The 13,890-nt window shown below is 42.1% G+C and overlaps 1 long non-coding RNA gene across 1 annotated transcript; it reads right to left on the bottom strand.

The window, feature by feature from the left end:
* Positions 1-9,201: 9,201 nt before the first annotated feature.
* LOC137096393 (uncharacterized) lies at positions 9,202-12,521 on the bottom strand. Its single transcript, XR_010909430.1, has 3 exons — positions 12,206-12,521; positions 10,353-10,430; positions 9,202-9,561 (listed from the first exon to the last, which is right to left on the bottom strand). It is a non-coding gene; the product is annotated as an uncharacterized lncRNA (long non-coding RNA).
* Between the last annotated feature and the right edge of the window lie 1,369 nt (positions 12,522-13,890).

Genomic DNA, 13,890 nt, shown 5'->3' with positions numbered 1-13,890 from the left:
CCCCTAGTTGTCAAGCCGCAGCACTAAACCTGCAAGACCTGATCAGGACTCTTGATGGTACTTGGAAGTGGGTTGCTGTAAGTTTTTCGGGCTGTATGGCCATATTCCAGAAGCATTCTCTCCTGACGTTTCACCTGCATCTATGCTGGTCGCTTCTGTGGTGATGTTCTGTGGTGATGTGGTTCTGTGATGTTCTGTGAACATCAAGCAAAAAGTGGGTGCCAGAAACAATATCATACGAAAGCTGACTGGCACAACCTGGGGATCACAACCAGATACAGTGAAGACATCTGCCTTTGCGCTGTGCTACTCCGCTGCTGAGTATGCATGCCCAGTGTGGAACACCTCTCACCACGCTAAAACAGTGGATGTGGCTCTTAATGAGACATGACGCATTATCACGGGGTGTCTGCGCCCTACACCACTGGAGAAATTACACTGCTTAGCTGGTATCGCACCACCTGACACCCGCCGGGAAGTAGCAGCCAATAGTGAAAGGACCAAGGCAGAGACGTCTCCAGCTCACCCCCTGTTTGGGTATCAGCCAGCACGTCAACGACTTAAATCTAGAAATAGTTTTCTAAGATCTACAGAGACACTCGCTGGAACACCTCAGCAAGCAAGAGTCCAAAAGTGGCAGGCTCAAACCCAAAACCTCAACCAATGGCTGATACCAAATGAGAGACTCCCCCCTGGGCACATAGAGGACTGGGTGACTTGGAAGCCGCTGAACAGACTGCGCTCTGGCACCACGAGATGCAGAGCCAACCTTCAGAAATGGAGCTACAAAGTGGAATCCTCGACATGCGAGTGCGGAGAGGAGCAAACCACTGACCACCTGCTGCAATGCAACCTGAGCCCTGCCACATGCACCATGGAGGACTTTCTTGCAGCAACACCAGAAGCACTCCAAGTGGCCAGATACTGGTCAAAGGACATTTAACCAACTACCAAACTCACAAGTTTTGTATTTTGTCTGTTTGTTTTGCTTTATTCTGTTAGAAATGTAATATAATGGACTGGTTGCTCTGACACAACAAATAAACCTGTGGCAGGCATTCTCAGAGGTTGTGAGGTCTGCTGGAAACTAGGAAAATGGGGTTTATATATCTGTGGAATGTCACAAATATATAATGTAGAATGTCACAGATATAGACTTTCAAAAACAGATGAACTCCAGACAAGAAACAATCAGTCTAACTACACAGATATCTCTAAGTACAACATAAATACACAAATGTCCTGTTGCTATAAACTTTAGCAAAAGTAGCAATTCAATTAATCATGAGAAGTGAGTATGTTTTGTTGTTGTTCATTCATTCAGTCGTTTCCGGCTCTTTGTGACCTCATGAACCAGCCCACGCCAGAGCTCCCAGTCGGCCGTCACCACCCCCAGCTCCTTCAAGGTCAATCCAGTCACTTCAAGGATGCCATCCATCCATCTTGCCCTAGGTCAGCCCCTCTTCCTTTTTCCTTCCATTTTCCCCAGCATCATTGTCTTCTTTAAGCTTTCCTTTCTTCTCATGATGTGGCCAAAGTACTTCATCTTGGCCTCTACTATCCTTCCCTCCAATGAGCAGTTGGGCTTTATTTCCTGAAGGATGGACTGGTTGGATCTTCTCGCAGTTAAAGGCATTCTCAGCACTTTCCTCCAACACCACAGTTCAAAAGCATCTCTCTTCCTTTGCTCAGCCTTCCCTGTGGTCCAGCTCTCACATCCGTAGGGGACTACGGGGAATACCTTTGCTTTGACTATGCGGGTCTTTGTTGCCAGTGTGATGTCTCTACTCTTCACTATTTTATTGAGATTGGACATTGCTCTCCTTCCAAGAAGTAATTTGATTTCCTAGCTGCAGTCTGCGTCTGCAGTAATCTTTGCACCTAGAAATGTATGTTATTTTGCTAAATTTTATATTACGTATTATATTGCAACTGGGTGCTGGTTAGCATACCTTTTATTTTGTCCTCTTCAAGTTCAGTTTATAAAGCCTAAGAAGATATTATTTCAAACGATTGAAGAAACCTTGAAAGAGACCTGAAGAAGGGATATTCCTCCTGAAACAAGGGCGACAAACACCCAGGAATCCTTGTAGTATTCTCAAGACTTTTGATCTCACCTTGAACTCACATCTGACTATTTTGGATATGTTAAAGTTTGTCCACACGGCTTTTGGAAGGTCAGACTAATTATTTGGAAAACATGAATATTATCTTAGTTACACCACTGTAAATAGTCCCATCGTACTTGTTCCCCACACTTGTGTCCTATACAAATTAATTGAGTATTCTCATGATTAATTGAATTGATACTTTTGCTGAAGTTTATAGCAACAGGACAATTGTGTATTTACAAGAAACAATCAGGGACAGCTAATCACCTCTCAACAAAGAATTCCCCCAGGCAGTAACAAGCCACACCTTGCAAACTGCTAGGTCATTCAATGCTAATCAAAGTGGCCAATTGAAACATTCACACCTACCTCCAACAGAATAGAGTTCTTTCTCCCACCGTGGACATTCCAGATATATAAACCCCATTTTCCGAGTTTCCAATAGACCTCGCAACCTCTGAGGATGCCTGCCATAGATGCAGGTGAAACGTCCAGAGAGAATGCTTCTGGAACATGGCCATACAGCGCGGAAAACTCACAGCAACCCAGTGATTCCAGCCATGAAAGCCTTCGACTGTACTTGGAAGTCTTTCACTCTTCCTCTTTTCCTATAACTTCCCTTGCCAAGCATTACAAGTAAACCAAAGCGGCTCTGGTGTGTTTCCTACAGACAATTAATAGGCCAGTGTGTAAACTGGAGGGGTAATAAATCTCTTCCTATGTTTTCCCATGTCATTACACAGAAGTGTGTCCAATATACTGTGTCCAATTCTGGGCACCACATTGAAGGGAGATGTTGACAAGCTGGAATGTTTCCAGAGGAGGGCAACTAAAATGATCAAGGGTCTGGAGAACAAGTCTTATGAGGAGCGGCTTAAAGAGCTGGGCATGTTTAGCCCGAAGAAGAGAAGGCTGAGAGGAGACATGATAGCCATGTATAAATATGTGAGGGGAAGTCATAGGGAGGAGGGAACAAGCTTGTTTTCTGCTGCCCTAGAGACTAGGACTTGGAACAATGACTTCAAATTACAAGAAAGGAGATCCCATCTGAACATTAGGAAGAACTTCCTGACTGTGAGAGCTGTTCAGCAGTGGAACTCTCTGCCCCGGAGTGTGGTGGAAGCTCCTTCTATGGAGGCTTTTAAACAGAGGTTGGATGGGCATCTGTTGGGGGTGCTTTGAATGAAATTTTCCTGCTTCTTGGCAGGGGGTTGGACTAAATAGCCCATGAAGTCTTCTCCAATTATATGATTCTAAGTGCACATAGACTATAAATTTTTGGACTAATCCCAGTATTGGTCATGGATGGCTATGGAAGTTGTAAAGAAATAAAAACAGAGAGCATATTGATAGCACTAGAAGCCGCCAGTCCTTGCTTAGCATAGTTCACATTGACTTGCAGCTGGGTTGTTGAGGTAAATACTGCATTTTAGGGGCTTACTGTCAGTGGACACAGAAATATTTTTGCTTTCTCAGGGGTTGCACATGTGATCCTTTGTGCAGCCACTTGTTACGTAAGCATTTGGACATCCTTCTCACTGCTGACTTGGGAGATGAACAGAAGTTCAACTTAGGAGCATAACTTCCACCATGTAATCAGCTGCACATCATCGCCTTCAAAATATTTCCAATGTTTGGTGATGCAAAAGTTGATGTAATGGGTTAAACCCTTTTGCCAGCAGGACTGCTGACAGACAGGTAAGCGATTTGAATTACAGGAGAGTGGGCTGAGCTCGCTCTGTCAGGCCCAGCTCCCCATGCGGGGACTTGAGAGAAGCCTCCCACAGGATGGTAAAACGTCAATCATCCAGGCGTTGCCCGGGCAATATCCATGCAGACGGCCTAATTCTCTCACATCAGAAGCAACTTGCAGTTTCTCAAATCGCTCCTGACACGAAAAGGAAAGGTGATGCAAAAGCAAACCTATCAATTTTTATTCTCCCAAAAGTTGTTGGGGGGGGGGGGTTTGCTTGTGCCTTCTTCTGAAGCTGAGAGTGTGTGACATGCTCAAGGTCATCCATAGCTTAGTGGTGATTCAAACACTGGTCTCCAGAGTCATAGTTCAGAGCTCAAACCACTGAACCACACTAGCTTTCTATTGTTACTGTGATTGTGTACCTTTTTGCTATGAATTGAACTCAGAAAGGTAGCTGTAAAAGGTAATGGGTAAAAGTTTTCCCCTGACATTAAGTCAGTCGTGTCCGACTCCGGGGGTACTGCTCATCTCCATTTCTAAGCCGAAGAGCCAGCCGTTGTCTGTAGACACCTCAAATGCCTGACTGCATGGAGCACTATTACCTTCTTGCTGGAGCGATACCTATTGATCTACTCACATTTGCATATTTTCAAACTGCTAGGTTGGCAGAAGCTGGGGCTAACAGTGGGAGCTCACGCTGCTCCCCGGATTCGAACCTGTGATCTTACAATCAGCAAGTTCAGCAGCTCAGGGTTTAACCCATTGCGCCACCGTGGGATCTAAATTCTAGCAGTTTTCATTCTGTTTTCAGTAAAAGCTAATTAATCTTTAATAGCTCATACAAGACCAAGTAACCCCATTTTTTGGCATGGAAGCAGGGATAGATCACAATTTTTATTTATTTATTTATCTATTTATTTATTTATTATTCAAACTTATATGCCGCCACTCCCCTGGGGCTCGGAGCTGCTTACAAGAACGGGCTAAAATCTTAACACAATTTAAAAACAACAACAAATAATATTGTTGGTGGAAAATCATTCCTCTACTCTGATGGTTGACACAAAGGTTTTACCTAGAATATAAAGGCAAAAAAATCCCACAATATCTGCTCTGAACTGGGTTATCTGAATACTCACTGCCATATATCCCAGAGTTCAAAGCAGATAATGTGGGATTTTTGTGGAAGAGGCCAAAGACAAATGCTATCACTTTCCGGCCTCACCCTATGTTGTGTTCAGTTGTATGTCTATCCAGTCAACTCACATCCAACTACTGACACAAACAAAAACGGAATTGTGGAACTTAAGAACAGTAAACAATACGGGAGATAAACAAGAGGGGGAAGAATGGAATGACCTTTTTTAAAAGCTCAGGCCTTTCGACAGCAAAAAACAGTAAAATTTAAAAGAGTTACATCTGAGGGAATATTTCTATTAAGAGTCAGCCTATCAAACAGAGATAAAAGGAATCTGGCCTGATTCATTGCTAGCTATGCTTGAATCCCATCTTGGAAGAAAGGAAGGCTATACATACAATAAATTAAAATAATATAAATAAATACTCAAGAGAACGTAGTGGATCTTTTTTATTCACTCTCCCATATTTAATGTATATCGAAGTTCCCTTTATAAAATATATCTTCATGTCCATGATGTGTGAGCCTTTAAAATACCAGTAATTTTCCGTTTTAAGATAAAGACACAAAGCCAGAGTTTTGCAAAGCCATATATTTTCCCAGGAACTCTACAACGACAACAACATAATCACAAGCTATACAAAAAGGCAGTACAGAGATGCATTTAATTTAACAGAACTGCTTTTCAGTTGCCCTGGATCCCAGAACAAGGAATTCCCAGGACAACGTCATGGTTCTGCCAATTGGCAGAGCAGGGAATCTTTCAGACAACACAATTGCAACCCACAGGCCCCCATCAGTTCATCCCTCAGCAGGTCATTCCCATCTTGCAGATGTGTATGTCTGGCTGCCTCCTTTTTGAAGGAGGCATTTACCTAAAGGGAAGGAAAATCTGATTAATTTTTTGACATTTGTCATCATGATAGTCCTTACATTGGCTACAACCAAAGAAACTAGTTCTAGGAGAAACTATGCTCTTAGTATCTTTGCCAATGCATTAGAATATCTAGCCTGGTGTATAAGTATGTATTTTGAACATAACTCACAATATCCAGGTTGCATGAAGAAAACACGACCATACTGCTACACCAATTAACACATTATAAGTAAATGTCAGGTTATTCTCTCGTTTTTATGGGGCTTCTCAACTTATTTTACTGAAAACTCATCTGGCAGGTCCTTCCTGTCTTGTGAATGTGTATGTCTGGCTGCCTCCTCTTTGAAGGAGATGTCCAGTGGTTTATTTATTTACAATATTTATATACTGCTTTTCTCACACCTGTGAGAAAACTGCTTTTCTCAAAGCAGTTTACACAGAAATGGTGGCAAAATTCGATGCCTTACAAACGTACACCAAATTACAACCAATGCCATAACAAAGTATAAAATCAGTGGGACAATTCATCATAAGATACAATAAAAAGACATAAAACATGAAATATAAAGATTAAAACACCTAATAAAAATATTAAAATCACATGATCCAAGTACATAAACTGGGCCATTCCAAATGTCAATTGCACATATTCCGTATTTGGTTCCCAAGCTTTGGGCCACCAGATGTTTGAATGCCTACCTCTTTCTGCCGCTTTTTAGCTTCTCCTCCCTTAGAAACACATTATCCCCCAGACACACATTTTTCATATCTCACCCAGGGATTTACCAATTGTATCAATTTTATTCTTCGCACATTTGGCCCGCTCCGTGTTTCATTTCTCTACCATGTTATTTTGAGACTGTTTATTTTATTTTGTCATTTCTTGTGTTAATTTTGATGCTATTTTGTTTCTTTGAATCATGTTTTGCTGGATTGTTATTTTTGGACTTGGCCTCATGTTAGCTGCCTCGAGTCTCCTTTGGGGAGATGGTAGCGGGGTATAAATAAAGTTTAATATATTATTATTGTTGTTGTTATTGTTATTATTATTACCGTATATTCCGGCATATAAGACGACTGGGCGTATAAGACGACCCCCAACTTTTCCAGTTAAAATATGGAGTTTGGGATATACTCACCGTATAAGACCACCCCTCTTCTGCCTCCTCCTCCCACCTTGTGAAGGGAGGGAGAGAAGGAGGGAGATCCAAACGAAAGAATTAAAAACATCTAAAAACAATTACATCGATTTATTAAAATCACACAATCCATAACTGTAATTGTGCTACTCTTATGAATCGTAATGTAAAATTTGATATGCAGGATTTCATTGTTACAAATGGAACATAATTAAAGCATAGTGATTAATCAGAAAAACAATGTTTGGGGGACGATAGACAAGAGATGATCGGATTTGCAGTACCTTGAACCGATTCTTCTACAGACCAATGAGACCTTCATGTATTACAGACCTGGACCAAATTGGCACACAGAACCCCCATGATCAACAGAAAATACTGGAGGGGTTTGGAAAGAATTAATGGGAGATGTAGTTCACACATCCAGTAAGCACTTTGAACCCAAACAACTATTGATCTGGACCAAACTGGGCATGAACACTCAATATGCCCAAATTTGAACATTGGGGAAAACAGACCTTGGAAATTGGGAGCTGTTTGGGATTTATAGACTAAACTTGGGATTTATGGACTAAACTTGGCACAGAGAACTTCCATGAACAAAAAGAGAATACTGAGATGTCTGGGGAAAACAGACCTTGGAAATTGGGAGCTGCCTAGGATTTATAGTTCTCTGGAATCAAAGAGCATTCTGAAACCCCAACAGCCATGGAATTGGAATAAACTTGGCACAGAGAACACCCATGAATAACAAGAGAATACTGGGGGCTCTGGGGAAAACAGACCTTGGAAATTGGGAGCTGCTTGGGATTTATAGTTCTCTGCAATCAAAGAGCATTCTCAAACCCCAACAGCCATGGAATTGGACTAAACTTGGCACAGAGAACTCCCATGAATAACAAGAGAATACTGGGGGCTCTGGGGAAAACAGACCTTGGAAACTGGGAGCTGCCTAGGATTTATAGTTCTCTGGAATCAAAGAGCATTCTGAAACCCCAACAGCCATGGAATTGGACTAAACTTGGCACAGAGAACTCCCATGAATAACAAGAGAATACTGGGGGCTCTGGGGAAAACAGACCTTGGAAATTGGGAGCCTGCATTTTCCTTCCTGCCACAGCTATCTCCTGGGAGGCGCCTGCAAACGCTGCTGCAACATAAAGCACGGAGCCTTCTCCATTCTTCTCCGCAGGCCTGGGGATGGCTCCCCTCCGCTCCTGGGCCCGCCTACAGGAGCGGCTGCAGCCCAGCAGCTGCTCCACGGAGGATGATGCCAGGAAGGTGTGAGGCTGAAAGAAGGGCTTCTTTCAGCCGCAGGAACCTCTTGCTAGGACCCTCAACTCTCTGCATAGCAACCCAGCTGTCTTTTCCTCCTCTTTCATTGCACCTTTCTTTCCTCTGCGCTTTCTGGCTGCACACCTTTCTCTCCTTCTCCCTTGCCCCATACACATTTATTTTCTTCTTCCTCGCCCCGTGTGCACTTCTTTCTCCCTCTCTCTTGCCATGTGCGTGCCCTTTTCTCCTCCCTCGACCCACGTTCACCTTTCTTCTCCCTCACCCTGCGTGTACCTTTTTTCCCTTCTCCCTCACCTCGCGTGTGCCTCTCCCTCGCCCCATGTGTGCCTTTTTTCCTTCTCCCTCACCCTCTGCGTGCCTTTCTCTCCTTCTCTCTCATCTTGTGTGTGCTTTTCCTTTTTTCTCCCTCACTCCGTGGGCACCTTTCTTTCCTTCCCCCTTTCTCTGCATACACTTTATCTTCCTCTCTCCCTCTCTTGCCAGAGCGACTTAGCTGGGTTGCTCTGCCAGAGCGGAGGAAAGGCCTCCTCTCCCACTTTTCCAGGAGCCATTTGCAGGCAGGGGAGGACTTCCATCAGCCTCCGTCAAGCTGCTGCTGGGTTGCAGCTGCTCCTCTAGGCCTGCTCACACAGTGGCAGGTTGGCAGGGTGGAGGAGAGGTGTCCTGGCCTAACAACCAGCAACACCCCGGTGGAGGTGTTGAGAGGTAGGACGCCGCTGCCTCCCTCGCTCCAAGAAGGCATTCGATTATTGCTAGGTTGGGAAAGGGCTGCCGCTAGGCCGCTAGGCCGCTGTTGTCCCTGCGGGCTTGGAGGGAAGTTCTCTTCCACCTTCGCCAATCTGTACCCGGCGTATAACACGACCCCCAACTTTTAAAAAAAGTTCAAAAGTCGCCTAAAACGCCGGAATATACGGTATTCAACTCCCAGAAATCTCAGGCAGCTTAGGAACTGTGGGAGCTGAAGTCCAAAACACCTGGAAGCCCAAAAGTTGGGAACTACTGAAAGGGAAGGAAAAATCCTGATAAACCTAAACATTCAATTATTTTTCCACTCACAAATCTTTTTTCCTAACCTGAAAATATATTTTATATGCTGAAGACTTCACTCCTTGGGTGATAAATAAGGTGTGAACATGAAAAGCCACAATACAATTTTGAATTTACTATGGAATTGTTTTGATGGTGCAAATAAGAAGCACGAGGCCACAGATTACCTTCTTCATCTACCTCTAGCCATTGGTGGGCGGCTTGGACCACCAAAATGACTTATTTGGCCCATTCTACGACGAGGTAATCTTGGAGGTCTAAAAAGAAAGAGAAAATTTTCATAAGCCCCTCTAGTGACTCCATTTTTCCGTCATAATTTAACAAATGCTGAATTATGTATACCTCTCATCAGTTTGCTTAATAAGTGAACAACAGCATGAATTATTAGCCCACAATCAATTATCTCAGGTTTATCATTGACTCTAAAATAAATCCAATTAAGCTTTCTGATCTCATTAACAAAATGCTAAAAAGCAAGAAAATCCTGATATATTGTTCAAAGAGAATAACTGAGGTATCCCATAGACTTTCACACAGTAACTATTTTAAAATTAGAGGATGAGACACATTCAGATCACTAGAATCAGTTTATAACATAATGGAGAAAACTTCTTATCAGGAAGTACTCAAATAAAAGTCCTTCTCATTGAACTGAGTTTGGAAGAGTTTAATTTTACTAAACTTGCACATAAGTTTAACGTCTAATGCAGCACTGATGTGCCATTTCAATTCATATTCAAATTTTCAACATAAAGCAAAACTTCCATAAGCAATCGATCTACTGTGATAGGATATGATTGGCTGAGGTTAAGGTTGATTTGTATAGGCATATTCATTCACAAGTCCCGTATGAGAAGTCAAGTCCTTCTCATTCCACATCTTGAGTAAAACCTACTTATTGAGTTTGGATAAGAACAGGTTCTAAAGTCTTTCCATTCGATGTAATTATATTTCAGTTAGAAGAGAAACCCACACACTATTCCTGCTTGCTAACACAGCAGGATTTTGCATAATGTGTACCATCTAAATTAAAGGGAAAAGACTGTACCCTCTTCCATCAGCGTATCTTGAAGTAGGAGAAGATGTAGACCCTTTCGTCAGGTCTGGATGAATAATGCTCTGGAAACTAATAAAAAGAACACTACTGTTATCTGAAAGCCGAAACAAAACCTCAAACAAAACAAAACCCTCCAAACAGTTTAGCATTGCTAGAATTGTATGCAATATTCAGCAACATATTAAGTGAGACGCAAACACCATTCAGCAACAGCAAGGAAAAAGTTTCCCCTGACATTTAAACTAGTCATGTCTGATTCTGGTGGTGCTCATCTCCATTTCTAAGCCAAAGAGCAGGCATTGTTCAAAGACAACTCCGAGGTCATGAGGCTAGCATGACTGCATGGAGAGTTGTTACTTTCCCGCAGAAGCTGTACTTATTGATCTAATCACATTTGCATGTTTTCGGACTGCTAGGTTGGCAGGAATTGGGCTAACAGTGGGAGCTCACTCTGCTCCCCGGATTTTAACTGCCAACCTTTTGGTCAGCAAGTTCAGCATCTCAATGGTTTACTCTACTGCGCCACCAGGGGACCAAAAGTAGTGAACTATAAATTGTAAAATTTGTATTAAATATTTGTTGTCTTGTAACTGAATGTTTTTTTAAAAAGTTGGCCCACTTTTTTGCTCATTTATATATACTGAACTAAAAATTAACCAGAATTATTTATTCTTGAAGTAAAACCTATTTTAAATTCTATATATCTTTAATGCCTTGGATGTTTTAGGTCCACCAAATCTTCTGTGTCTACAAGTAAACTTTGACCAGTGCCAACCTTACTATAGACCTTTCTTGTCAAGTTTCAATTCAGAAGGGGTTGCTGATTGCCCTCCTATAAGGCAAAGAGATTTTGACTTGCCCAAGGGCTTCCATAGCTGAGTAGGGATTTTAACCTTGGTCTCCTAGAGCAGGGGTCCTCAAACTAAGGCCCGAGGGCCAGATACAGCCCTCCAAGGTCATTTACCTGGCCCTCGCTCAGGGTCAACCTAAGTCTAGACTTGAAAGCACACAACAACAACAACAACAATCCAATCTCATCAGCCAAAAGCACTTCCCATTGAAATACTAATAGGTTTATATTTGTTGAAACTGTTCTTCATTTTAATTATTGTATTGTGTTCAAGCTTTTTTTTGCACTACAAATAAGATATGTGCAGTGTGCATAGGAATTCATTCATTTTTTTTTCAAATTATAATCCGGTCCTCCAACAGTTTGAGGGATTGCAACCTGGCCCTCTGTTTAAAAAGTTTGAGATCCCCTGTCCTAGAGTCTTAATCCAATATTCAAACCATTATACCATGCCAGTTCCCTGAATCCCACCATATTGAACCATGATCAATCAGTCACCAAGATGAAGTTTCTGGGCAACGTATTGATGTCTGCTAAAGCTTCTCAGCTCCAGGCATTTCATCTTTAGAAAGATTATCTACACCCATTTTAATCTCAGATTGGAAATTTAACACTTATGTGACATGTTAGGAACCAGAGCAATGTGAAACACTGGAAATCATCGAAATGTGGAAGCCCATGTAATGATGTCATTTTAATTTGATTTCATTTTAATACAGTTTTAATCATGAAAGAGTGGGCTAGATGCTAATAATTCAAAATGGTAAAAAAGTGGGTCATCAAAAAGCAGAGGAGCTTTGTTAACTGAGTCACATCTGCACATATATGTATTGACTCTCCCATTCCTGGCAGTACACAAGATTCAGGTGGCTCTTAAAAAGAAAGCTATGCAAATAAAGAATTTATTTATTTATTTATCTACAGTATTGATATACTGCCTTTCTCAACCCTGGGGGGACTCAAAGCGGTCAATTAGGATAATAATTCTACTTACAACGTAACGACAAAGTCTGCTATTCCCCAAAAGAAGCCAGTTATAGATGAGAAGCTCCATGGAGCTCGGCTCCAGTTATCCAACACTTGTCCTGCAACAGAGGTGGGGAAAATCACAAATATAATCTCAAAGCAGTTAAGTGTGCGTTACTACAAATAGGAAAATACTAAAATTTAAAAATACATAATATACAAGTTAAAACATGGCTCTAAATCCACTGTTAGTCCCTATGAGAGTAGACCCATTGAATCAATGGAATTTACATAAAAGTTAATTTAGCATGTTCTCCGAGATCAGTGGGTCTACTGTTCTTGAGATTAACAACTGGATATAGATCAAGGACCCATCATTATTATGCAAGAGAACAAAACATGACTTTATTACTCAACTATCTACATTCCTCATCACATTGGATAGAGTTGGTGGGAAATGCAGTCCAACAATTTCTGGAGGATGGCATGACTCCAAGAGGAAGAAGAGGAGGAGGTGGAACAAACATGGTGTAGTGGTTTGAGTGTTGGATTAGGATTTTGGAGATCAGGGTTGAAATCCCTGCTTAGCCCTAGAAACCCACAGGATAATCTTGAGGAAATCCCTCTTTTTCAGCCTCAGAAGAAAACAAGTAAAACTCTCTCTCTGAACAAATCCTACCAAGAAAACCCCATGATATATTTGCCTGAGGACAACATAAGTCAGAAACAATCTGAAGGCACACAACAACGGTAGCAATAACTGCTCAATACAGAGGAGACACATAAAGCCACCAATATAGTCTACCTGTAATGAGCATTTCATTTCCTAGCTCTTCTGGCAATGGCCAGAAAGCATAGAAAGAAGGTGTCCAACTCCATCAGGAAATGATCAACTCCAAGCCATTAGCTGCTGCTCACTCCACAAAATATGTGTATGTATACTAATCAAGACACTGCTTTTCTTTTAGAAGAAGAATGGAGGCAGTAAATAAATTGATACTTGACACATGGAGGGGAAGCATACTTAGACTGAGAGTGACATAATCATGACCCAGAAAACCGACCTGTATTAAAATGAACACAAGAACCACAGGCAGCAAAGATCAGCAGGGCTTTGTTACTGTGTGCCTTCAGGTGCTTTCCGACTTATGACAACCCTAAGGCCTGGGATTTTTGCATCCGAGAGTATGAGACTTGCCTAAGATCACCCAGTGAGTTTCAATGGCCGAGAGAGAATCAAACCCCGGTCCCCAGAGGTTCATCACAAGTAAATATCCAGATGATGACAATCCTCACAGCAATAGGTCACATGGGAGGCAAGAATGATTTCACCCTCATGTTTTGAGCATAAAGGCACTTGAAGAAACCGTAAGCATGAAAAGACTGGAGCAGGAAGGACCAAGACATTAACCATACCTGCTCCACACACACAAATGCAAACCTTGTTGAACACTGCACTAAGGCACAAACTGTATCTCACCTCAGGACTTACATTAACACTGTAGAATGAATGGTTTCCCACATAGAATCACAGAGTTGGAAGAGACCTCATGGGCCACCCAGTCCAACCCCCTGCCAAGAAGCAGGAAAATCGCATTCAAAGCATCCCTGACAGATGGCTACCCAGCCTCTATTTAAAAGCCTCCAAAAGAACCTCCACCACACTCTGGGGCAGAGAGTTCCAATGCTGAACAGCTCTCACAGATAGAAAGT

The sequence above is a fragment of the Anolis sagrei genome, chromosome 2 (assembly GCF_037176765.1).
Source record: "Anolis sagrei isolate rAnoSag1 chromosome 2, rAnoSag1.mat, whole genome shotgun sequence".
Classification (NCBI taxonomy): Eukaryota; Metazoa; Chordata; class Lepidosauria; order Squamata; family Dactyloidae; genus Anolis; species Anolis sagrei.
The sequence above is the reverse complement of the archived record's forward strand: the minus strand, read 5'-3'. Positions and strand labels throughout refer to the sequence as shown.